The sequence below is a fragment of the Myotis myotis genome, unplaced genomic scaffold (genome assembly GCF_014108235.1).
Source record: "Myotis myotis isolate mMyoMyo1 unplaced genomic scaffold, mMyoMyo1.p scaffold_m19_p_1, whole genome shotgun sequence".
NCBI classification, from domain to species: domain Eukaryota; kingdom Metazoa; phylum Chordata; class Mammalia; order Chiroptera; family Vespertilionidae; genus Myotis; species Myotis myotis.
This window is the reverse complement of record NW_023416313.1, coordinates 116,920,547-116,946,200: the sequence shown is the minus strand read 5'-3', so window position 1 is coordinate 116,946,200 and position 25,654 is coordinate 116,920,547. Positions and strand designations below refer to the sequence as shown.

Genomic DNA, 25,654 nt, shown 5'->3' with positions numbered 1-25,654 from the left:
TCTGGACTGTACAAGAAGGGAGAGAGAGACCATCAATAAGACATGGTATATGCTATGAATCAGGCTTGGCTTCTTTCTCTCCTGCTTCATCAGAGTCTGAACTCTCCTCATTTTTGTTAGGGTCACTGAAGGAGGAACACACAAGGCAAAAAGGGGTAAAGAATTATGAATTTATGAGGTCATCTGGAAAACCAGATAGGCTGAGCCCCAAATAGGGGCCAACACCCAGGGACAGGGAGTCTGAGGTTTTAAAGGACTCTAGGGGGGGCTTTTTCTGGGTGGAGAATTCACTGGGCGGGTCCTGAGGGGAAAGATAATGGTCTTAGCAAGTGGAACGTAGTCTTAGCAAGTGAAATGTGGTCTAAGCAAAAGGGAATGTTGGTTGTAACGTGGTCTAAAGGACAGTTCCCAGGGAAGGGGGTGTTGATTCAATTATTTGATCAGACCTAACAGTTTTTAATTTCTCCATTCTCTGCAGATACATCTTTAGTGTCCTGGTTGGCCACTTCAATCTGTTTTTCCTTTGCTCCTCTTTTCCCTTTTGTTTGCCTCTGTAGGTTTATCCTCTCCTACTGCCTTTTTTGGCTTTGTTTCCACTTTTGAAGGAGCAGGTTTAGCTGACAACCTCCCTGATGGCTCTTGAACTCCTCCTTCTCAGCTGAGCTGAATTTCCTCTTGGCATTGTGGAGGAGGGTGTCAGCCAGTGTCTGTGGGCCACACTCCCCTCCCCAGCCTTTGTGAACCTGGGCTGCCTAGTTGGCTGCTTCTCCTGTTGTTCACACTACTTGGATCCACCAAGGTTTACTATTCCATCTGTTTTCCTAATTTCTTAGTGATTATAAAAATGATTATGACTGAAAAACTTTAATGGCATGGAAAAATACAATAGGCTTTGAGTAAAAAAGCATGGTACAATACTAAATATATAATATAATCCTATCTAATAAAAGAGAAATATGGTAATTAGCGTACGACCGCTACCCTTCCCATTGGCTAATCAGGGCGATATGCAAATTAACTGCCAGCCAAGATGGCGGCCAGCAGCCAGGCAGCTTAAACTGAACATGAGGCTTGCTTGCTTCAGTGACGGAGGACTCCAACGTTCCCCACCTGCCGCTGCAGGCCTCTGAGCTGCAACTCTAAGCAACTATGTAACAAATACAGAAGCTAAACAAAACCCCAGAAACCTGATTTCAGCGAGCTGGGATCTCAGAGCTGGAGTTGATACAGAGTTTCGATTATAGAACCTAAACAAACCAGATACCTGCTTTCAGCAGCTGAGGCCTCAGAGCTGGAGCCAGGCTAAAGCTGGCCCAGAATAAAAAAAGAAAAAAAGAAAAAAAGGAGCAGTTGGGAGCTTCAGTCCCAGCCTGAAAACAGCCCTCAGCCCCTCACCCAGACTGGCCAGGCACCCCAGTGGGGACCCCCACCCTGAAGGGTGTGTGACCAGCTGCAAACAGCGATCATCCCCTCGTCCAGGCTGGCCAGGCACCCCAGTGGGGACCCCCACCCTGAAGGGTGTGTGATCAGCTGCAAACAGCGATCATCCCCTCATCCAGGCTGGCCAGGCACCCCAGTGGGGACCCCCACCCTGATCCAGGACACCCTTCAGGGCAAACCAGCCAGCCCCCACCCATGCACCAGGCCTCTATTCTATATAGTAAAAGGGTAATATGCCTCCCGGCACCGGGATCAGTGTGACAGGGGGCAGCACCCAAACGCCCTGATCGCTCTGCGGCTCTGTGTGTGACAGGGGGCAGGGTCACAACCTCCCTATCGCCCCTGCTCTGTTCCTGACAGGGGAAGGCGCCCCAACCCCCTGATCAGCCCTGCTCTGTGTCTGATAGGGGGGAGCTCCCCAACCCCCTGATTGCCCTGCGGCTCTGTGTGTGACAGGGTGTGGCGCCCCAACCCCCCCACCCCACGGGCCCTGCTCTGTGTGTGATGGGGTAGAGCCATAACCTCCCTATCGGCCCTGCCCTGAGTGTGAGAGTGGAGGCACCCCAAACCCCTGATCTGCCCAGCTCTGTGTGTGACAGGGGGCGGTGCCCCAACTCCCCTATCGGCCCTACTGTGAGTGACAGGGGGGAGCTCCTCAACCCCTTGATGGGCCCTGTTCTGTGCATGACAGGGGGGAGCTCCCCAACCCCCTGATGGGCCCTGCTCTGTGCATGACAGGGGGGAGCTCCCCAACCCCCTGATGGGCCCTGCTCTGTGCGTGACAGGGGGGAGGTCCCCAACCCCCTGATTGGCCCTGCTCTGTGCATGACAGGGGGTGGCGCCGCAACCTCCCCATCGACCCTGCCTTGAGTGTGACAGGGGGCGGTGCCCCAACCCCCAATCGGCCCTACCTGTGCGTGACTGAGGGTGGCATCGCAACCTCCCAATCCACCCTGCTCTGTGCATGACAGGGGGCGGCGCCCCAACTCCCCAATCGGCCCTGCTCTGAGCCCGACCAGGGGCTGCACCTAGGGATTGGGCCTGCCCTCTGCCACCTGGGAGCAGGCCTAAGCCAGCAGGGCGTTATCTCCCGAGGGGTTCCAGACTGCGAGAGGGCACAGGCTGGGCTGAGGGACCCCTCTTCCCCCCGAGTGCACAAATTTTTGTGCACCGGGCCTCTAGTCTATACTAATAAAAGGGTAATATGCTAATTAGATTGGATAGACCGGATATGTTCCGGATGTCCTTCCAAACAAAGCCATGGTGGTGGGGGCTGAACCAGAGCAGTTAGGGGCGATCAGGCCAGCAGGCAGAGGGGTTAGGGGCAATCAGGCAGGCAGGCAGAGAGGGCTAGAGGCAATCAGGCAGGCAGGCAGGCAGGCAGGCAGAGGTAGTTATGGGCGATCAGGCAGGCAGGCAGAGGCAGTTAGGGGCAATCAGGCAGGCAGGCAGAGGGGTTAGGAGTGATCAGGCAGGCAGACAGGCAGAGTGGTTAGGGGCAATCAGGCAGGCAGGCAGGTGAGTGGTTAGGAGCCAGAGGTCCTGGATTACAAGAGGGATGTCCGACTGCCAATTTAGGCCCAATCCCGCAGGGGACATCCCCCAAGGGATCCGGGACTGGAGAGGGTGCAGGCTGGGCTAAGGGAACATCCCCCATTCACGAATTTTGTGCACCAGGCCTCTAGTATCATGTATATATGTGTGGGAAATTTTCAGTAAGGCTGCATTCCAAAATGTTAACAGTTGTCATTATTTCTGAGATTTGAGATTACTGATGATTTTTCTTTCAAATTTTTTCTGAAATTTCCAAGGCTCTAAAATGAGCATTTTTAAATTTTGTAATCATGGGAGAAATTAAGGTTATTATCCTTTTTAAAATCCTAACCTTTATATAGCATTTTATAGTGTGGGATCTGATTTCATGTACATTACCTCACTTATAAAATGACATGTGACAGTTTAATACCCTTAAGTAAAAATGAGATCACATAAAAGAAAGATAATCTTATGTCAAATAACTATTAATTTAGAGCTTGCTTATCCCCGAAACCTATATCATATAAGTAGGGTGACTTAGAATTTATTGTCTAAACCAGAACATATTTGAGAGTAAACGGAGGGATACTAATCATTATGACAGAGTACTGGGCATGCACTGGGCAAACTGGGACATATGTTCCCCCTACATGTAAGTAATGAAGACCCAAATCCCAATGTTGGATCCACCGTTAACTTGCTAAACCTTCACCTATATTAATGGGCAGTAAAGTAGATAATTTCTAAGATTCCTTTCAGTTCTGTCATTCTGGAACTCTATTATATGTACTGTCAAGTCAAGGACTATAAAAAAAGAGATTGGATTAGTAAACAAAAACCTCTCAACAAAGAAGAGCCCAGAATCAGATGGTTTCACTGGCAAATTCTAACAAACATCTAAAGAAAAACTAACTCCAATCCTCAAACTCTTCCAAAATAGTGAAGAGGAGGGAACACTCCCAAACTCATCAGGCCAACATTACCCTGATACCTAGGCCAGGAAAGGATGCTACAATAAAACTGCAAACCAATATCCTTGATGAATATAGAGGCAAAAATTCTTCTAAAAATATAAACAAACTGGGGCTTCCAGTCAAGATGGTGGCATAAGTAAAAGTGGTACTTGGAACCTCCCACAACCACATCAAAATTACAACCATCATTCAGAACTGCCTAAAACAGCCGTGGGCAAACTACGGCCCGTTTGAAATCAATAAAACTAAAAATAAAAAGACCGTACCCTTTTATGTAATGATGTTTACTTTGAATGTATATTAGTTCACACAAACACTCCATCCATGCTTTTGTTCTGGCCCTCCGGTCCAGTTTAAGAACCCATTGTGGCCCTCGAGTCAAAAAGTTTGCCCACCCCTGGGATAGAGCATTGACGCCTATGGACGGAAGGGTTCCGGGTTTGAATCCTGTCAAGGGCATATGTCCGGGTTGCAAGCTCGGTCCCCAGTAGCGGGTGTGCAGGAGGCAGCCGATCAATGATTCTCTCTCATCATTGATGTTTCTATCTTCCTCTCTGAAATCAATAAAAATATTAAAATATAAACATCTTTATAATGCCTGTCTTCACTTCATAACCTCACCTGTCTGCCTTAATTTGGATTGTCATTATTTGTCATCTGGTCTTACTCCCTTGCTTAAAGTTTTCATTTGTTTCCCATTGCCTTTAGGATAAATCTAAGCTCCTTAGAAACCAGAAAGCCCGTTGGGATTTGGTTCCTGCTTATCATTCTAGATCAATCTATCATCACTTCCTCATTTTACATATATACTTTATCCAGTTGAATTACTTGTACTTCCCTGGATGGGCCAAACTTACCCACATTTCCTTGGCTATCTATGCACTTCTCCCTTTACTGGAATAACCTTTTTCACCTAATTAATTTAACCTAACTAATCCATTTTTATCCTTTGAACCTCAGCAAAATGTCACATCTAGAAAACTCTGTGCTCCTGTTAGTGTCTCCTTCCCCACTTGCTTGTTAGGGTCCCCTCCTATATGCTGTTATAGTACTTGGTGCTTTTGTATCATGCTAGTTGTAATTCTGTTTTTCCCTCTGGAATACGAGCACCTTGAAGGCAGAAACTCTGTCTTTATTCCTGTCCTAGTACCCAGCACAGAATATGACACCTAGAAGGCAGGCCCTCTATAAATGCTTACTGAATGAATCAAAGACATATGAAATGAACATTCTATTTATATATACTTTTTAAAAAATATTTTTTAAATCCTGACCCAGGGACATGTTTTTTTGTTTTTTGAAAGAGAGAGAGAGAGAGAGAGAGAGAAAATCAATCTGTTGCCCCACAATCTGGGTATGTGCCCTGACGGGGATTCGAATCTGCTATCTTTTGGTGTATGGGAGGACGCTCCACCAACTAAGCCACACCGGCCATGGCTATATATACTTTTTTTTTAATTACTGGTTTTTTTTAATGTAATTAATAAGCAATTTATGTGTCAATTACTATAAGGTAGAAGGAGTTCTGAAATCAGTTTCTAGTTTTTGCTGATAAAACTCCTTAAATATGTGTGACCATGAAAAATGCTGAGCCTGGTTTTCTCCTCTTCCAAGCTCTGTGGAACCTTTTCTGGATGCCAAGATATGTCCTGGGATTGTCATGTCCTAATGGCAGGGCCTTATTGCCAGTCTTGGGTTACTTATGCCTTTCCTCAACCTTCACTTTAAGTAATCTTTAAACAGGTACTGACTGTATTGCTATTAGGAGGTTTTGTTGTTAATACTCCCTGTAGAATGCTGGTATTCTGCTCCACTTCTTAAGCTGGGAATTTTCTCTTTGTGGGGGCACTTGGCCTTGCTAATGGTATCTGAGTTCTTAGTGTCCTGACCTGTCTCTAGTCCTGAATTCTGCCCTTCTGTATTCTTCACCATGCTGAGGTACAGGAAGGATTGCTGCAAACTCCCCTTTTTGCGGGTGTAAGTGGGAAGTAACTCTGATTGGGATCCAAGTTGTTAAAATGGGTTTCCCCACTGATTGACAGTACACATGAAATCATAATTTTTAATAGCTGTAACACACTTTTCTGCATAAGTAACCAATGCCCCATTCTGAATGGCCAGCTCTGTTTTTGGTGAAGTGGGAGCTAACTTTTCCTAGGGCAGTGGGTAGATGGAATGCTCCTAAGAAGCTCCATTTCAGAACTCTTTTAAACAATTTTAAAAGTGTTTAAACATTTTTAATTATATATAATCTTTGTAACAATTCAGAAGTATATGCAGTCATGTGCTGCTTAACAACAGGAAATGTTCTGAGAAATGCGCTGTTAGGCTATTTCGTTATTGTGTGAACATCATAGAATGCACTTCCACAAACCTACTGCGCACCTAGGTTATATGGTATACCACTATCGTTTATTTGGTCTGTCGTTGAATGAAATGTTATGTGGCTCATGACATAGTAAAAAGTGAAAATCTTCTTCACCTATTCCCGTACTCCCATTCCATACCTCTCCCCTAGGTAGCTACAGTTTAGAGGGTATCTATCCTTTCAGACTTTTCTCCATGCATTTACACATGTAGTTTTTTTGTTTGGGGAACATCACATATGTAGCTTGTTTTCACAAAAATGAGATTGTAATGTACATATTGTTCTGTGACCTTTTTTAAAACTCTTCTTTCCAGGTCAGTAGCTATTCATTAACTTATAGCAGCTGCCTACTATTCTATTGTTGATTAATTGCTCAAAGCTCCCAAAGTGAGCTAATTTTATCAAACCAGGAAGGCTACTTTTGGTTTTGTTGAGATTAGATCTCAGCCAGTTAGCTGTTTTGTTTTTCCCTACAAGTACTCTTTGAAATCTATGAATCTTTTTTTTTTACTTTCCTTACTAATTATGCTTATTTGCAGTTATAATTTGCTGTCACATTTTACTATAATAATCGTTAAATTTGATTCCAGAATGCCTCACACATGTGCCATAAACAAACACTACTACACTTTCAGTGTAATGTTAAACTTATCCCTGGCTGCTACATAGCTCAATGTGTTCCTATTTTAACCATTTCATAGCTAATATTATTTGAGCTATATTAACATATCAAATGAGGCTGCATTGGCCTTGGTAAAGCTGAACAGTGGCCAGTGTGTTTAAATATTTGTTATTTAAAAACTTCATCATGGTGGCTTTTGAACATACATAAAAGTAGACAGTATGATCTATAATAATAAAAGCATAATATGCTAATTAGACTGGTCGGAAGTGGACGACCTTCCAGACGAAGCTGGGGCTGCGAGGGAAGCCCGGGTCCCGGGTGCCAGAGGGAAGCTGGTGCCAGCAGCCGGGGGAAGGAAGGCCTACTCTTGCACGAATTTCATGCATTGGGCCTCTAGTATTATAATAAAGCCCTATATACTATAACCCAGCCCCAAGAACCATCAACCCATGACCAATCATTTGGGAATATCAACCATGTTCAGGTACACATTATCTCACTTAACTCCACAGCAACTTTGTTAGCTATTATCTTAGGTTTGTCTCGAATTGCATAGCTTGTTTGTAATAAATAAATTCAACTCAGGACTCAACCCTACTGCCAATATACCAGTGGATCCCAAACTAGAAGGAACCTTTAGCATAATAGATGCCAAGGTCTCTCCAGTCCTACTAAAACTGAATCTCTGGTAATGAGGGAGGGGAAGGGAGAGTCCTTGGAAAGTGAAAATTTTATAAAGTTCCTCAACTGATTTCGAAGAACCAGTTTTGAAACCACTACCCTACCCAGTGCTGCCTGCTCAAGCAGTGGTTCTCAAACCAGGTATCAGACTTTAAGATGATCTTGTAAATTCTAAGTTCTACAATTCCTCATTATATTTAATGTTGGCCCTAAACACTTGCGTTTCATAAAAATCAAGACTACCAAAATAAAATGCCACGGCGGGCGGGGGGAGGGGGGGCGGCGGGGGGGGGGGCGGGTGGAGAGAGGAAAGAGGGGAGGAGAGGCATTTTCTCGTGCAACTAACTAGTACTGGGGGCGGATGCGGGGGGAAGGGGGACAATCACGCACAGATTGGCTGACACTAATCCCCAAATGGGCCAAAGGTGATAAATTCTGATCAACCACAAAGGGACTTCTAGTTTCCTTTAATCCATCCCGGGGCCTACTTAATTGCGTCCCACGGCTGCAACTGACCAAAGATGGGGCTCACGTCACAACTCCTCGTCCCCAAAATTCTCTGCTCTTGCTCGGAGGTTAGCACAAGGGGAGCTAGAGGGAAAGCGGGAGCTTGTCACCAAGTCTTCCAGAAAGAGCGTAGTCCCCCAGGCATCCAGGCCGGGATGGGGGTAGGACCCCAGCCAAGCAGGTCTCCAGCCGACATAAGCAGGCGGGGCAAGCAACACCGGCCCTCCCGCGGGCTCCCAAGCTCTTCAATTTCCCGGCGACCCGCCCCTAACCGCCCGCCCTCGTTTCTAAGGCGTCCCACAGGAAGTGACCTCACGACGGTGGCGTGGATACGCAGGGACTTCCGGCGGCCGCGCCTGTGGGGGTGGGTTGAAGCAGCCCCTTGGTCTGTGGGTTCCTCCTCGAGTTTGGGCTGATTGGCGTGGTGTGCCGAGGAGGCGCGGACCTGACGGCTTGGAGGTGGGAGCCAGGGGCGGAGGCTGGTTTGTGGGTGCTGGTGGGAGAGGGCTTCCGGGGTTGCCAGGTGGGTTTGCTTTAAGGCTTCGAGATTCCAGGCTTCCTAGACTTTTATAGAGGCGCGCACGTGCTCGAGGCCGCGTCCGGCGCGCCGAGGGCCAGGTACTAGGGGTGGCCTCGGGGGCGTGGTTTGAGGTGGAGGCCAAGGACCGCGGGATTCTAAGCAGTTTGGGAATGGAGTGGGTGTGCAGCTTTAAGCGGCCTGGGCGCTTGGTTAGCCCTGTTGATGGCTGCTGCAGCTCGCCCACTCATTGCTTTGTGCCTCAGTTTCCTTTTGCACAGTAGAGTAGGGTGGCCGGGAAGAGCGCGAGTGCCACATCCATGGCTGATGGCTTGAGGACAGAGATGAACTGGGGTCTGGAAGGGAGAGGTGGCTGAGAAACTAATGGTACCTGCAGGGCCCAGTTTCTGCTGAATCCTGGGAACTTCCCCATGATTCTTTCCTGCTGTTGGAGTAAGGCTGAACTTCTTATTATCAGTGCTCTTTGTGTGATATTGGTTGACTTTAACAATAATTGACTTATAAGTGGTTAAAATATTTTGCTGTGTGGGAGGCATAGTCCTCGCCTGCTTGGCCAGTTAGTTTTCAATAAATCTCCCAATTCCAGAGCTAGCTGGAATCATAACAATCCTCTCCCCTGGTATCAGGAGAGGAGCTGAAGACCCAGAATGGTTTTGTTCTCTTTCGTAGCCATTGGCTAAAGTGATTTCATCCTGCCGTCTGTATACTTGGTCTTAATCTCATGAAAGCATAAATGACAGTTTTCTGAGTAGGTCCCTATTTCAACTGGAAACCCCCGAATGAGTCTAGTCTTTTTTTTTTTAATGAATAGCAGATTAGGTGTACTAAGCACAAAATTCCTATTTGTTGGTTTTTCTGTGAAGATGGTTACAAACAACAACTTTTGATTACCAAGAATATTTTGTTGGAGCTTCCTTGTGAGGGTAGGGCTTTGGGACTAGCAATGTCTCTCAAACAATATCTCCTTTGACTGTGACCCACAGCTAGATACATATTACATCATGACTCAGTATGTCCCCTGCATGCATAAAGTGTGTGTACACACACACACACACACAACAAAAATTTACCCTTTCTACATATGATGCACTCGGACATTACTTCATTGAAAGAAAAAAAAGTTGATTGCAACTCACTAAATTGACTGATTGCTAAAACCTATAGTTTGAAAAACATTGGACTAGAAAATGTTTAAGTTCCTCGTGATTCCTGAGATTCTGTAGTTAATTCAGAGTGGAAAATGTGTAATTTTTCTGTTGTTCTCAGCCAGAGTAGCCAGGTTACTAGAATTCTTATAAATTCAGATCAGCCGGACAGGGCATCCAAATTGGTAGCTCAAAGTGGATATAATATCCATAGTGATAGTATCAATTTTAGCAAGGCATTTAAGTCTTTTATGATGGCATGATGGGTGAGATGGGGGAATTTGCCAGATTGTGGTAAAAGTAGATGGAGTCATGACATTGAGTATCTATGTTTTGAGGGTTTGATTTATGGATACAAGACCGCTGGGATCTGATGATCTGAGTTGAGGCTCTGTCACTTTCTTTATACACAGAATGTCTTTATAGTCTTATCTGAAAGGTATGCTTAGCAAATATGTGGCCTTGATGAAGTATCATCTGGCTAATCTCAAGATTTGCCCAGTGCAACTTAATGGAATGGAAGGATCTTATAAATGTGAGGAATTCCACTTGGAGTCCAAAAAATTCAGTTATACCAGTTAATGACGGGAGAGATGTGACCTAGGAGGGGCTCATGTATAAAAAGATGTGGAATCTCAGTCATCTGAGTCAGTGGTATGGTTAGCCTGTGAGAAGAACTGGTGTGACCTGAAGTATTAGATTGCATTAGGAAAATGTAAGATCAAGGAAGGTTGTTGCATCACTTGACCCCAGCACTGGTTGGCTCACACCAGGAATTTTAGGCTTAGGTCTTAGTACTCTACAAGAATAAAGAAATTGTGAGGTTAGACATTAGAAGGAATTGGAATTTGTCAAATTATAAAAAGTAATTTTTTTATTGGTTGTCTGAGATGGTGAAGTTGCTTTGGCATGAGTGATCCTTTTCCCCATCATCATTTCATACATATTCAAGGTCAGTGTGGTCTTAAAATATTTTTGCTTGAAAGTTTCTAAAACATTGGGAAATCTCTTACTTTTAAGTTGGCATCTGAAATTTTTCATCATAAACTTAAGTAGTTTAAACATTTAATTTTTTAAAAAAAATTTTTATTGATTTCAGAGAGGAGGGGAGATGGAGAGAGAGATAGAAACATCAAGGATGAGAGAATCATTGATGGGCTACCTCCTGCATGCCCCCTACTGGGGATTGAGCCTGCATCCTGAGCTTGTGCCTTTGACCACAGTCGAACCTGGGACCCTTCATTCCTCAGGCCGAGGCTCTATCCACTGAGCCAAACCTGCTAGGGCTAAATATTTAATTTTTAAAAGTTAAAGATATGCTCTGGGTTGGAGTGTTAGCCCATGCACCTAAGGGCTGCTGGTTCAATTCCTGTTTAAGGGGACGTCCTTGGGTTGCAGGTTTGATCCCCAGTCCCCATCTGGGCACTTGCAATGTTTCTCTCTCTCTCTTCCTCTCCTCCTCCCTCCCTCCTTCCACTCTCTCTAAAAATCAATAGAAAAAATATCCTCAGGTTAGGATTAACAACAATACAAAGTTAAGGATGCAATTTCTTATATTGTAAATGTTGACTTTGTAAAAATAATACAAAGCTAAATAAAATAACAATTTGATGTTTTTAAAATATACAAATAAAGCTTTATTACATTAAAAACCCTCTAAGAGCCCAGCTGGTATTGCTCAGTGGTTGAGCATCGATCCACCCATGAACCAGAAGGTGACAGTTCAATTCTCAGGGCACATGTCTGGGTTGCAGTCTTGATCCCCCGTAGTGGGTATGCAGGAGGCAGCCAATCATGATTCTCTCTCATTATTGATGTTTCTATCTCTCTCCCTCTCCCTTCTCTGAAATCAGTAAAAACATATTTTTAAAACCTTCTAAGACAGTGGTTCTCAACCTTCCTAATGCCTCGACCCTTTAATACAGTTCCTCATGTTGTGGTGACCCCCAATTTCATTGTTACAAATTGAACATAATTAAAGCATAGTGATTAATCACAAAGACAATATGTAATTATATATGTGTTTTCCGAGGGTCTTAGGCGACCCCTGTGAAAGGGTCGTTCAACCCCCAAAGGGTCGCGACTCACAGGTTGAGAACCGCTGCTTTAAGATATATATAAATGGTATATTATATTACTGTGCTTGACTTTCAGATGTTAAGCCAGTCTTGTGTTCCTGTAATGAACCCCACTTAATCATGGTGTATAATACTTTTTATATGTTGCTGAATTCAATCGATAATAATAAAAGTGTAATATGCTAATTAGACCAGACGTCCTTCCGGACATCCTTCCGGATGAAGCCGGGGCTGCGAGGGAAGCCGGGGTGCTGGGTGCTAGAGGAAAGTCGGTGCTGGCAGCAAGGGAATGAAGGCCTACTCTTGCACGAATTTCATGCATTGGGCCTCTAGTTTACTAATATTTTGTTAAGAATTTTTGTGTGTGTTCATGAGGGATATTGATATGAGGTTTTCTTTTTGATGTCTTTGTTTGGCTTTAGTTATCAAAGTGATACAGTTGACCCTTGAACAATATAGGTTTGAACTTCGTGGATCCGCTTATACCTGAATTTTTTTCTTTTTTAAATATACTTTTACTAGAGGCCCGGTGCACAAAAATTTGTGCACTCGGGGGGCAGAGGGGGGTCCCTCAGCCCGGCCTGTGCCTTCTCATAGTCTGGGACCCCTCAGGGGATGACCACCTGCTGGCTTAGGCCCGCTCCCCGGGGGGATTGGGCCTAAGATGGCAGTCAGACATCCCTCTGGCAGCCTGGCAGCCCTCGGGGGATGTCCACTTGCCAGCGGGGAGCAGGCCTAAGCTGCAGTCGGACATCCTTAGCGCTGCTGAGGAGGCGGGAGAGGCTCCCACCACCACTGCTGTACTGGCAGCCATCAGCCTGGCTTGTGGCTGAGCAGAGCTTCTCCCGTGTGAGAGCGCCCTGACCACCAGAGGGCAGCTCCTGCATTGAGCGTCTGCCCCCTGGTGGTCAGTGTGTGTCATAGTGACCATTCATTCCCAGTCCTGCTGTAAGGGTCAGTTTGCATATTACCCTTTTACTATATAGGATAGAGGCCTAGTGCACGGGTTGGGGCCGGCTGGTTTGCCCTGAAGGGTGTCCCGGATCAGGGTGGGGGTCCCCACTGGGGTGCCTGGCCAGCCTGGATGAGGGGATGATGGCTGTTTGCAGCTGGTCACACCCCCTTCAGGGTGGGGGTCCCCACTGGGGTGCCTGTCCAGCCTGGGTGAAGGGCTGAGGGCCGTTTTCAGGCTGGTTGGTGACTGAAGCTCCCAGCCTCTCCTTTTTTTCTTTTTTCTTTTTATTCTGGGATTTATTTACTTTCGATGGCTGTCACTGGAACTGAGAGCCGGCTTTAGCTCTGAGGCCGGCTCCAGCTTGAGGCCTCGGCTGCTGAAAGCAGGTATCTGGGCTTTGTTTAGCTTCTATAATTGAAACACTGTTGCCATCACTGCCTCTCTAAGCTCCGAGGCCGGCTGGCTGAAAACAGCTATCTGGAGCTTGTTTAGCTTCTATAATTGCAACATTGTTTCTTAGATTGCAGCTCAGAGGCCGGCAGCAGCAGGCGGGGAACCTTGGCTTCCTCCATCACTGGAGCAAGCAAGCCTCCTATTCATTTCAGCTGCCTGGCTTCCCGCCGCCATCTCGGTTGGCAGTTAATTTGCATATTGCCCTGATTTGCCAATGGGAATCGTTCAGGGGCATGGTCAATTTGCATGTTTCTCTTTTATTAGATAGGATTGATTTCAGAGAGGGAGAGAGAGAGAGAGAGAGAGAGAAAGAGAAAGAAACATCAATAATGAGAATCATAGATCGGCTGCGTCCTGCACGCTCCCCTACTGGAGATCTAGCCTGCAACCCATGCATGTGCCCTGACCGGGAATTGAACTGTGACTTCCAGGTGCATAGGTCAACGCTCAGCCACTGAGCCATGTGTTTTTTCTATAAATTGGCCTCCATATACCTGGGTTTCTGCCTCCATAGATTCAATCAAGTGTGGATTGAAAACAGTATTTTCAATTCTCAGTTGGGAATCTATCAATATAAGTCAACTGTATGCATTGTTTATGCCATTTTATGTAAGGGACTTGAGCATTGGTAGATTTTGGTATCCTTGTGGGTGTGAGAGTGTCCTAGAACCAATCCCCTGTGGCTACCAAGGGACAGTGTTAAGTTTTTTGGGAATCAAAAGTTCAGAGATTTTAGACTGCCCTAACTCCCTCATTGTTCAAGATCAACTGTACTACCATGGTAAATTAGTTGGGAAATGTTCCTTCCTTTTATATTCTCTGAAAGAGTTTGTCAATTATTTCTTTCTATATGTCTGATAGTATTTACCAATGAAGTCCCTGGGAAAGGACTTTTATGGGTAGATTTTTAATTACTAAATCAATTTCTTTACTTGATATAGGTCTATCCACATTTTCTTTTATTCTTAACTCACTTTTGGTAATTTGTATCATTCTGGGAATTGGTCCATTTCATGTTTTTTTCATTTTTCTTTTTGAACTTGTATCCATCCATTTTCACAAAATTTTGTCTTAAAGCAGAAGTCAGCAAACTTCTGTAAAGGTCCAGATGGTAGGCTTTGTGAGCCATGTAGCTTTTGTCCTAACTCTTCAACTTTTTCATTGTAGTGCAAAAAACAGCCACAGACAACAAGCAAACAGCTGAGCATGGTTGTGTTCCCATAAAACTTTATTGGTAGTGAGCAAGATTTGGCCCATGCACTGTACTTTTCTGATGAAGTAATAAATGTTATGGTTAAAAATCTTTTATTGATAATTCAACTATCCAGGCAGATCAAGTTTATGAAAAGTAGTGTGGAAATTGATTCTCTTGCTTGCATATGCTCAGTGGTTAGAGTGTCAGCCCATCCATGGAAGGGTTGCAGGTTCGATTCCAAGTCAGGGGCAAGTCCCTGGGTTGCAGGTTAAATCCCCAGCCTGGGTCAGGACATGTGGGGGAGGCAACCAATCCATGTGTCTGTCTCACATCAATGTCCCTCCTTCCCTCCCTCCCTAAAAATTAATGGAAAAACATATCCTCGGATGAGGATTAACAAGAACAACAAAAAAAGAAGTAAAAGTCTTTTCACATTTGATTAATTTCTGGTATTTTAAAAATTCTTACTGTAGCTTTTCATTCTGCATCTATCCTATATAATAAAAGGGAAATATGCAAATTGACTCTAAAGGCAGAATGATCATAATGACTGCTGGACCAGTCACTGTGAGGCTCACTGACCACTTTTGGTTTTTTTCCCCGGCCGGCAGGCTCTGCTCGCCTGATAGGAACTGGGAACCACTGGCAGGAGATGTGGGTGGTGCCAGACCAAGGCCCCCACCCCCACTAGTTGCCCCACACACAGCGCAACCCACAGCAGGGTCGGGGCCGGCAAGCGGGCAGGAACAGCCAACTTCTCAGTCCCTTACCCCGGCTGTCAGGCACCGAGCACCCAATGGCGAAAGGGGAACTAGGGGTGGGTGGCAGCAGGGGGTGGGGCCAGCTGTGGGCAACCAGGGAAGATGGCCCTGATCTCAGGCCAGGCCTAGAGACTGTACCCACGCACAGTCTCTTTTAGTCTAAAATAAGCATCAGAATAGAATCATGATGGGCATAAATGATCAGAAAAGAAATTCATACTTTTGTTACATTAAGTAGTCAAAGGCTGATCAGTCTGGGGAAAATAAGCCTGAAGTACATATGTGTATTTTGTTTCGTTTACTGTCATCAGTGTTGTGGAAATTGTGTTGTATGGGAAATTTACCTGATTTATTAAATTTTTATAGATATATTGATAATTGTTGCAACTCAGTGAGGATATGTGAAGGTTTATTATGCTGTTCTACCTACATTTTTGTAGTTTGAAATTTTCTATAATAAAATGTGAAAAAAAAGTCTTATGGATAAGCCTGCTAATGCATTGCTTCTTTTATTTCTGTTCTGTCAGGATAGTTTTGTGATACTTACTCAATTAGATCACTAGAGAACTACCTGAGTTTGTCTTTAGGTTTTTATATTTTTGATTACCACAGGAGTGCTTTCTTGCTTCTTTGTATGCTTTTTTGTTATTTTTCCTTTTTTATATTTTATGTAGATATATTTCTAAAATTAATATTTAAAACCGCTTGAAATGCTACTCTATTTTTTATTTTCATGGAAAACACTAAGCCAGTGTTTCATTTTATACTTAATATTGTAAGATACATATATACTCATATACTCATCTGCTATTTCCTGACTCTGTGTCTAGGGCACTGTTAGATGTCATATCTTATATAGGATTTTGCATAGAGTATGCTTAAAGGATAATTGTATTTTTAGAACCATTTCCAAAAAACAGCAGGCATTTAAAAAAATATATTTTCATTGATTTCATAGAGGAAGGGGAGAGGGAGAGAGTGATAGAAACATCAATGATGAGAGAGAGTCACTGATCAGCTGCCTCCTGCACTGGAGATTGAGCCTACAACCCAGGCCTATGCCCTTGGCCGGAGAATCGAACCTGGGACCCTTCAGTCTGTAGGCCAACACTCTAGCCACTGAGCCAAACTGGCTAGGGCCAGCCAGGCATTTAGATACAAATATTTAGGAACTCTAGACTTTGAGTGATTAACTTCTGTCAGATTTATTATGTCTAATTCATTCATTGATTATTTATTGAGTTCCGTTTCTATTCTAGGCATTCTTATTGACTGAACAAGACAGTCAAGGTTCCTTGCCTTCATGGAGCTTACAGTCTAGTGGGGTGACACAACATAAACAAATAAATAAGATAATTCATATGGGTGATTTCTTCTGAGCTCATGCAGAAGGTAAGATGCTTTCGAGTGTTGGGGAATAGATTGGGTATCCAGGAAAGCCTCTTTGGGATGGTAACATTTTAGCAGATACCCGAAAGACAAGATAGAACTAGCCATTCACAGAGTTGGGGAGAGTGTGTTCTGAGACTACCTGGTGCAACGTTCTGGAGGGAAGGAACAAGCTTAACATGTTTGAGGAACAGTAGTAAGACCAGTGTGTCTGCAGGACAGTGGAAAGGGAATGGTGAGAGATGAAGCTGTGTGAGGTTAGCAGAAATCACATCATGTAGGGATGATAGTTTTATGGAAAAGAAGGTTGTCTTGATTACTAGTACAGTTGCTAAGCAAGATCATGACAACTGATTTACATTTGAAAATTTGCTCTGGTTGCTGTGCAGAGAAAGAATAGAAGGAGAGGCAGGAGTAGTAGAGAGACCAGTTAGGGGACATACGCAATCATGAGATTGTGGTGGTTTACAACTAGGTTTACAGTTGTAATACAAATAAATAGTACAAGATTAAACTCTGCACATATTCACAACTATAAACCTGCTTTTGCCTGCCCCTTTATGTACATTCATGTACAAGTCTTTGTGAATATGTTTTCATTTCTCTTGGATAGATCCTAGGAATGAAATTTTGGGTCATGGGAGTGTGTTTCATATTATAAGAAACTGCCAAACTATTTTCCAAAGTGGTTGTATCATTTTACGTTATCAGCATTGTAAGAGAGTCCCAGTTACTCCACATTGTCACACACTTTTGGTATTACCTGCCAGTTCCTTTTATTTTAAGTCATTGTAGTGGCTATAAAATGGTATCTTAAGGCGTGTGTTTTTTCTGATTTGATAATTTTTTTATTATAAAATTTACCATTTTAACCATATTTAACTGTTACAGTTTGGGGCATTGAGTACATTCACATTGTGCAACCATCATCACCATCCATCTTCAGAACTTTTTCATTATCACAAACTGAAACCCTGTCCTCATTAAGTCAACCTCCCATGCCCTACTCCCCCAGCCCTTGGCAGCCACCATTATATTTTCTGTCTCTCTGAGTTTGACTACTCTAGGAACCTCATATAAGTGGAATCATACTAAATTTGTCCTTTAGTATCTGGCTTATTTCACTTAATGTCTTAAAGGTTTATCTATGTTGTAACATATATCAGAACTTCCTTTTTAAGACTGAATTATATTATTCCATTCTATGTATATGCCACATTTTGTTTATTCATTCATCTCATGGACATTTGGATTGTCTGGTGTTTTAATTTGCATTTACTTAATAATTAATGATGTTGAAAAGCTTTTCATATGTTTCTTGGCCATTCAGATAACTTCCTTTGCTTGCTTTAAAAAAATGTGTCATTTTCTTATTGCTGATTTATAAGCTTTCCTTATACATTCTTTTTTTCCCCCTTATTTTTATTGATTTCAGAGAGGAAGGGAGAGGGAGAAAGAAATAGAAACATTAATGATGAGAGAGAATCATCGATGGGCTGCCTCCTGCAGGTTCCACACTGGAGATTGAGCCTGCAACCTGGGCATGTGCTCTGACTGGGAATGAGTTCCTGGTTCATAGGTCAACACTCAACCAATGAGCCACGCCGGCTGGGCTAAATTTTCCTTACATATTTTTGATACATTCCTTGGATCAGAAACTTTTGTTGTGATTATTTTTCCTTGACTGTGGCTTACCTTTTTGTTTTTTTTCTTCTCATTGTTTTGGGGTGTTTATAAAGAAGAAAGCAGGCCCATTTTTTACCATCATAAATCTGAAAGCTTTCTTGAAGTGCTTCACTGCCTGGGAGGTAGTCTCCAGTGGAGTGATTTGGGGATGAGGCAAGATGATATGGAATACCTTCTTAAATATTGCAGTACCATTATTTTAAATGTATGGCTATCTAGCCTGGTGAGCGTGGCTCAGTGATTGAGTGTCAGCCCATGAACCAGGAGGTCACGGTCCAATTCCCGGTCAGGGCACGTGCCTGGGTTGTGGGCTTGATTCCTGGTGCGGGACGTGCAAGAGGCAGCCATCAGTGATTCTCATTATTGACGTTTCTATCTCTTTCTCCCTCTCCCTTCCTGTCTGAAATCAATAAAAAATATATACTAAAAGAAAGGTATGACTATTTAAACCTATCCAGAGAATGATTTGGTTTGTAAAAAAATAGTTTTCTGCTCTGTTACATTGTAATATGACAAAAGGTGATTTTACCTTTGAACTGATTGAGCCTCTATCCTAAGACAATAATTTAAGACAAGCACTAAATGAAATTGATCATTGCTGTATTTTTTATAAATGAAAAATGGAATTATCTGAATGTGCAAAGAAAAGAAAGGAGTAGTATATACAACATAGAAAATATGCCTTTGTACTAAGAAGCTGACTTTCTTTTTAGAACCTCCCTGAGGATATGTTTTTATTAATTCTTAGAGAGAGAGAAACAGACATTGATTGGTTGCCTCCTGCCCATCACCCAACCAGGGATGGAACTCTGGACCTAGGTATGTGCCTGACCAGGAATAGAACTCGCAACCTTTCGGTGTACGGGACAATGTTCCAACCAACTAAGCCACCCAGCCAGAACCTAAGAAGCTAACATTTTGTTCTGGTTACAAGTGTGTAAAATATCCAGTATAATATCTGGGTTGCAAATACCCCATCTGTAAAATCGTATAGTAAAATAGCTACCTCATTGGGTTGTCTTGCGATTGGAAGGAAATAATGGCCCCTAACGTTTTAGCTCATGCCTGAAATGGTAAGTATGCAATAAATGCAATCTCTGCTGCTTTTTCTTACACAATATGATGGTATGTGTAAATGGTTGTGGGATTATGTGTGTAATGGTTGTGGGATTATGTGTGTTCCAATCACCTCTTATTTTCTTGAAGGTGATTTTTCCCTTTTCTGTTACCTACCACATTAAATTATCAACAAATTCTATACTAGTATAGGTCTTGAATCCATCAGCTTTATTCCACCTTCATTGATGTCATCTATTCTAGCTTACTCCTGGAGCTGTCTCCCAGCTGGTCGCACTGCATCTTTTTTTGCACCTCTTACAGTTTGTATTCTTTTTAAAAAAACAACCACCAAAAAACCCCAGAAATTTATTCTCTCACAGTTTTGAAGGACAGAAGTCTGATCTCAGAGTGCCATTTAGCAGGGTTGGTTCCTTCTTGGGGACTCTGAGGGAGAAGCTCCTCCATGCTCTTAGCCTCTGGTGATTGTGGCCATCCATGGCTTGCGGCAGCATCACTCCAGTCTCTGCCTCTTGTCTGACAGACATGGCATTCTCTCTGTATCCAGTTTGTATTCTTTTTCTTTTCTTTTTTTACATTAAATCTTTATTGTTCAGATTATTATATTTGTTCCTCTTTTTCCCCCCATAGCTCCCCTCCACCAGTTTCCCACCCCACCCTCTGCCCTCACCGCCCCCCCCACTGCCCTCATCCATAGGTGCACGATTTTTGTTCAGTCTCTTCCTGCATCCCCCGCACCCCTTTCTCCCCCAAGAATAGTCAGTCCACTCCCTTTCTATGCCCCTGATTCTTTTATAATCACCAGTTTATTCTGTTCATCAGATTATTTATTCACTTGCTTTTTAGATTTACTTGTTGATAGACGTGTATTTGTTGTTCATAGTTTGTATCTTTACCATTTTCTTCTTCCTCTTCTTTTTTTATTTTTTATTTATTTTTTATTGCTTAAAGTAATACAAAGAGTATTACATATGTGTCCATTCCCCCCCCCCCCCCGCCCTAGACAGTCCCCTAGCCTCCCCTATCCCCCAGTGTCTTGTGTACATTGGTTATGCTTATATGCATGCATACAAGTCCTTTGGTTGATCTCTTACCCCCCTACCTCCTGTCCCCCAACCCTCCCCGGCCTTCCCGCTGCAGTTTGACAATCTGTTTGAGGCAGCTCTGCCTCTGTATCTATTATTGTTCAAAAGTTTATAATGGTCTCTATTATCCATGAATGAGTGAGATCATGTGGTATTTTTCCTTCATTGACTGGCTTGTTTCACTTAGCATGATGCTCTCCAGTTCCATCCATGCCGTTGCAAATGGTAAGAGTTCCTTCCTTTTTAGAGCAGCATAGTATTCCATCGTGTAGATGTACCACAGTTTTCTAATCCATTCATCTACTGATGGGCACTTAGGCTGTTTCCAGATCTTAGCTATGGTGAATTGTGCTGCTATGAACATAGGGGTGCATATATCCTTTCTGATTGGTGTTTCTGGTTTCTTGGGATATATTCCTAGAAGAAGGATCACAGGGTCAAATGGGAGTTCCATTTTCAGTTTTTTCAGGAAACTCCATACTGTCTTCCATAGTGGCTGCACCAGTCTGCATTCCCACCAGCAGTGCACAAGTGTTCCTTTTTCTCCACATCCTCTCCAGCACTTGTCCTTTGTTGATTTGTTGATGATAGCCAGTCTGACAGGTGTGAGATGGTACCTCATTGTAGTTTTGATTTGCATCTCTCGGATGATTAGTGACTTTGAGCATGTTTTCATATGTCTCTTGGCTTTCTGAATGTCCTCTTTTGAAAGGTGTCTATTTAGGTCCTTTGCCCATTTTTTGATTGGATTGTTTATCTTCCTTTTGTTAAGTTGTATGAGTTCCCTATAAATTTTGGAGATTAGGCCCTTATCAGATATGACATTGGCAAATATGTTTTCCCACACAGTGAGTTTTCTCGTTGTTTTGTTGATGGTTTCTTTTGCTGTGCAGAAGCTTTTTATTTTGATGTAGTCCCATTTGTTCATTTTCTCTTTAGTTTCAAGTGCCCTAGGAGCTGTATCAGTGAAGAAATTGCTTCGGCATATGTCTGAGATTTTGTTGCCTTTGGATTCTTCTAGAATTTTTATGGTTTCCTGTTGTACATTTAAGTCCTTTTTCCATTTTGAGTTTATTTTTGTGTATGGTGTAAGTTCGTGGTCTAGCTTCATTTTCTTGCATATATCTGTCCAATTTTCCCAACACCATTTATTGAAGAGACTATCATGGCTTCACTGTATGTTCTTGCCTCCTTTGTCAAATATTAATTGAGCATATTGGTTCGGGCCGATTTCTGGGCTCTCTATTCTATTCCATTGATCTATATGCCTATTCTTATGCCAGTACCAGGCAGTTTTGAGAACAGTGGCTTTGTAATACATCTTGATATCTGGTATTGAGATCCCACCTACTTTGTTCTTTCTCAGGATCGCTGCAGCTATTTGGGGTCTTTTTTTATTCCAGATGAATTTTTGGAGAGTTCGTTCTAGATCTATGAAGTATGCCGTTGGTATTTTAATGGGGAGTGGGTTGAATTTATAGATTGCTTTGGGTAGTATGGACATTTTAATGATGTTGATTCTACCAATCCATGAACACGGTATGTTCTTCCATCTGTTTATGTCTTCCTCTATATCTTTTTTCAATGTCCTGTAGTTTTCTGAGTAGAGGTCTTTTACCTCTTTAGTTAAGTTTATTCCTAGGTAGCTTAATTTTTTTGGTGCGATGGTAAACGGGATTGTTTTTATAATCTCTCTTTCTGAAAGTTCACTATTGGTGTATAGAAATTCCTCAGATTTCTTGGGGTTAATTTTGTATCCTGCTACATTGCCAAGTTCATGTATTAAGTCTAGTAGCTTTTTGATGGAGTCTCTAGGGTTTTGTATGTATAATATCATGTCGTCTGCAAATAAGGACAGTTTTACTTCCTCTTTTCCAATTTGGATGCCTTTTATTTCTTCTTCTTGCCTAATTGCAATGGCTAACACTTCCAGTACTATGTTGAACAGGAGTGGTGAGAGGGGACATCCCTGTCTTGTTCCTGTTCTTAGGGGAAATGGTGTTAGTTTTTGTCCATTGAGTATGATGTTGGCTGTGGGCCTGTCATATATGGCTTTTATTATGTTGAGGTATGATCCTTCTACTCCCGCCTTACTGAGAGTTTTTATCAAAAATGGGTGTTGAATTTTGTCAGATGCTTTTTCTGCATCAATTGATATGACCATGTGGTTTTTTCTTTCAATTTGTTTATGTGATGTATCACGTTTATTGATTTGCGGATATTGTACCATCCTTGCATCCCTAGGATAAATACTACTTGGTCATGGTGTATGATCTTTCTGATGTGCTGCTGGATCCGATTTGCTAAATTTTTGTTGAGGATTTTGGCATCTATGTTCATGAGGGATATTGGCCTGTAATTCTCTTTCATTGTGTTGTCTTTACCTGGTTTTGGTATTAGGGTGATGCTGGCTTCATAGAATGAGCTTGGAAGTGTTCCTTCCTCTTGAATTTTTTGTAGTAGTCTGAGGAGGATAGGTTTTAGTTCTTCCTTGAATGTTTGGTAAAACTCCCCTGTGAAGCCGTCTGGTCCTGGGCTTTTGTTTGATGGAAGCTTTTTGATGACTGCTTCAATTTCTTCCGTAGTTATTGGCCTGTTGAGATTTTTATTTTTATTTTTATTTTTTTTTATTTTTATTTTTAAAATATATTTTATTGATTTTTTACAGAGAGGAAGGGGGAGAGAGATAGAGAGTTAGAAACATCGATGAGAGAGAAACATCGATCAGCTGCCTCCTGCACATCTCCTACTGGGGATGTGCGCGCAACCCAGGTACATGCCCTTGACCGGAATCGAACCTGGGACCTTTCAGTCCGCAGGCCGACGCTCTATCCACTGAGCCAAACCGGTTTCGGCTGTTGAGATTTTTAGATTCTTCCTGATCGAGTTTTGGAATGTTGTATTTTTCTAGGAATTTGTCCATTTCCTCCAGGTTGTCTAGTTTGTTGGAGTAGAGCTGTCCATAGTATTTTTTAACAATCATTTGTATTTCTGTGGGGTCTGTTGTTATTTCGCCTCTATCGTTTCTGATTTTGTTTATTTGGGTCCTCTCTCTTTGCTTCTTGGTGAGTCTGGCTAAAGGTTTGTCAATCTTGTTTATCCTTTCAAAGAACCAGCTCTTGGTTTCATTGATTTTCTGTATTGTTTTTTGGTCTCTATGTCATTTATTTCTGCTCTAATCTTTATTATCTCCTTCCCTCTGCTCACTCTGGGCTTTTCTTGTTGCTCTCTTTCTAATTCTTTGAGTTGTAGAGTTAGATGATTTACTACCATTTTTTCTTGTTTTTTGAGATAGGCCTGTAGAGCTATAAACTTCCCTCTCAGGACTGCTTTCATTGTGTCCCATAGGTTTTGGATTGTTGTGTTTTCATTGTCATTAGTTTCCAGGATGTTTTTAATTTCTTCTTTGATCTCATTGGTAACCCAATCAATATTTAATAGCATGCTATTCAGCTTCCAGGTGTTTGAGTATTTTGGGTTGTTTTTATTGTAGTTTATTTCTAATATTATGCCATCGTGGTCTGCAAAGATGCTTTTTATGATTTCAGTCTTCTTGAATTTGGGGATACTTTGCTTGTGACCCAATATATGGTCTATTTTTGAATATGACCTAGGAGCACATGAGTAGAATGTATATTCCCTGGCTTTGGGGTGAAGTGTTCTGAAGATGTCAGTTAAGTCCATCTGATCTAGTGAGTCATTTAGGATTGCTGTTTCTTTGCTGATTGTTTGTATAGAGGACTTATCCAGTGCTGTCAGTGGTGTATTAAAGTCCCCTACTATGATTGTATTGTTGTCGATCTCTCCTTTGATATCTTCCAGGAGTTTTTTTATGAATTTGGGTGCTCCTGCATTGGGTGCATATATGTTTACCAGGGTTATATCTTCTTGTTGTATTGATCCCTTTAGTATTATGAAGTGGCCTTCCTTATCTCTTGTTATGGCCTTCACTTTGAGGTCTATTTTGTCTGATATAAGTATTGCTACCCCAGCTTTCTTTTCCTTTCCATTTGCCTGAAAGATATTTTTCCATCCTTTCACTTTCAGTCAGTGTGAGTCCCTTCTAATGAGGTGGGTTTCTTGTAGACAGCAGATGTATGGGTCATGTTTTTTTATCCATTCAGCCACTCAATATCTTTTGGTTGGAGCATTTAGTCCGTTTATGTTTAAAGTTATTATTGAAAGGTACTTGTTTGCAGCCATTTCTTTTTGTGTGTGGCTGTTTTCTTTCTGAGCTTTTTATTTCTTCTTTTTATACCAGTCCCTTTAGCATTCCTTGCATTGCTGGCTTGGTGGTGATAAACTCCCTTAGCCTTTTTTTGTCTGTGAAGCTTCTTATTTCCCCTTCAAGTTTGAATGATAGCCTTGCTGGATAGAGTATTCTTGGATTCAGTCCTTTGCTTTGCATCACTTTGTAAATTTCCGTCCATTCTTTTCTGGCCTGATGTGTTTCTGTTGAGAAATCATTTGATAATCTAATGGGAGATCCCTTGTGTGTAACTTTCCGTCTCTCTCTTGCAGCCTGTAAGATTCTCTCTTTGTCCTGAACATTTGCCATGGTAATTATGATGTGTCTTGGTGTGGGTCTTTTCGGGTTCACCTTGTTTGGGACTCTCTGGGCTTGTGTGCTTTTTTCTTCACCACCTCAGGGAAGTTTTCTGATATTATTTCTTCGAATAGGTTTTCTAATCCTTGTTCATCTTTCTGTTGTTCTGGCACCCCTATTATTCGTATGTTGTTTCGTTTCATGTTGTCCCAAAGCTCCCTTAGGCTCTCCTCCTGTCTTTTAATTTTTTTCTCCAATTGCAGTACATTTTGGGTGTGTTTTGCTTCCTTGTCTTCTAATTCACTAATTCAGTCCTCTGCTTCTCCTAGTCTACTGTTGATACTTTCAATTGTGTTTTTTATTGCAGCTATATCACTCTTCATTTCTTCTTGGGTCTTAAGTTGTTGATTTTTTCATCTGTTTCTTCTAGCTTTTTCCATATGTTATTGATATTTTTATCTGTTTCTTCTTGCGTCTTGCATAGGTAGTTGACTTTTTCATCTGTTTCTTCTTGCATCTTGCATAGGTAGTTGACTTTTTCATCTGTTTCTTCTTGCTTCTTGTAGAAGTTGTTGATTTTTTTCTCTATCCGGTTTATGCACTCTAGGACCCTTA

The 25,654-nt window shown here is 42.5% G+C and overlaps 1 protein-coding gene across 3 annotated transcripts in view; it reads left to right on the top strand.

Moving 5' to 3' along the window:
* The first annotated feature begins 8,458 nt into the window (after nt 1-8,458).
* Nucleotides 8,459-25,654, top strand: part of EDC3 (enhancer of mRNA decapping 3) — a 121,466-nt gene continuing 104,270 nt past the window's right edge. The window contains exons 1-2 of one of the 3 annotated variants that reach the window (XM_036348806.1): nt 8,462-8,590; nt 16,516-16,648. The gene's annotated coding sequence lies outside the window, so the exon portion shown is untranslated. Of the gene's footprint in view, nt 8,591-10,750; nt 10,767-16,515; nt 16,649-25,654 lie in introns of those variants that run through there. The other 2 variants (XM_036348814.1, XM_036348821.1) reach the window with 2 other exon arrangements.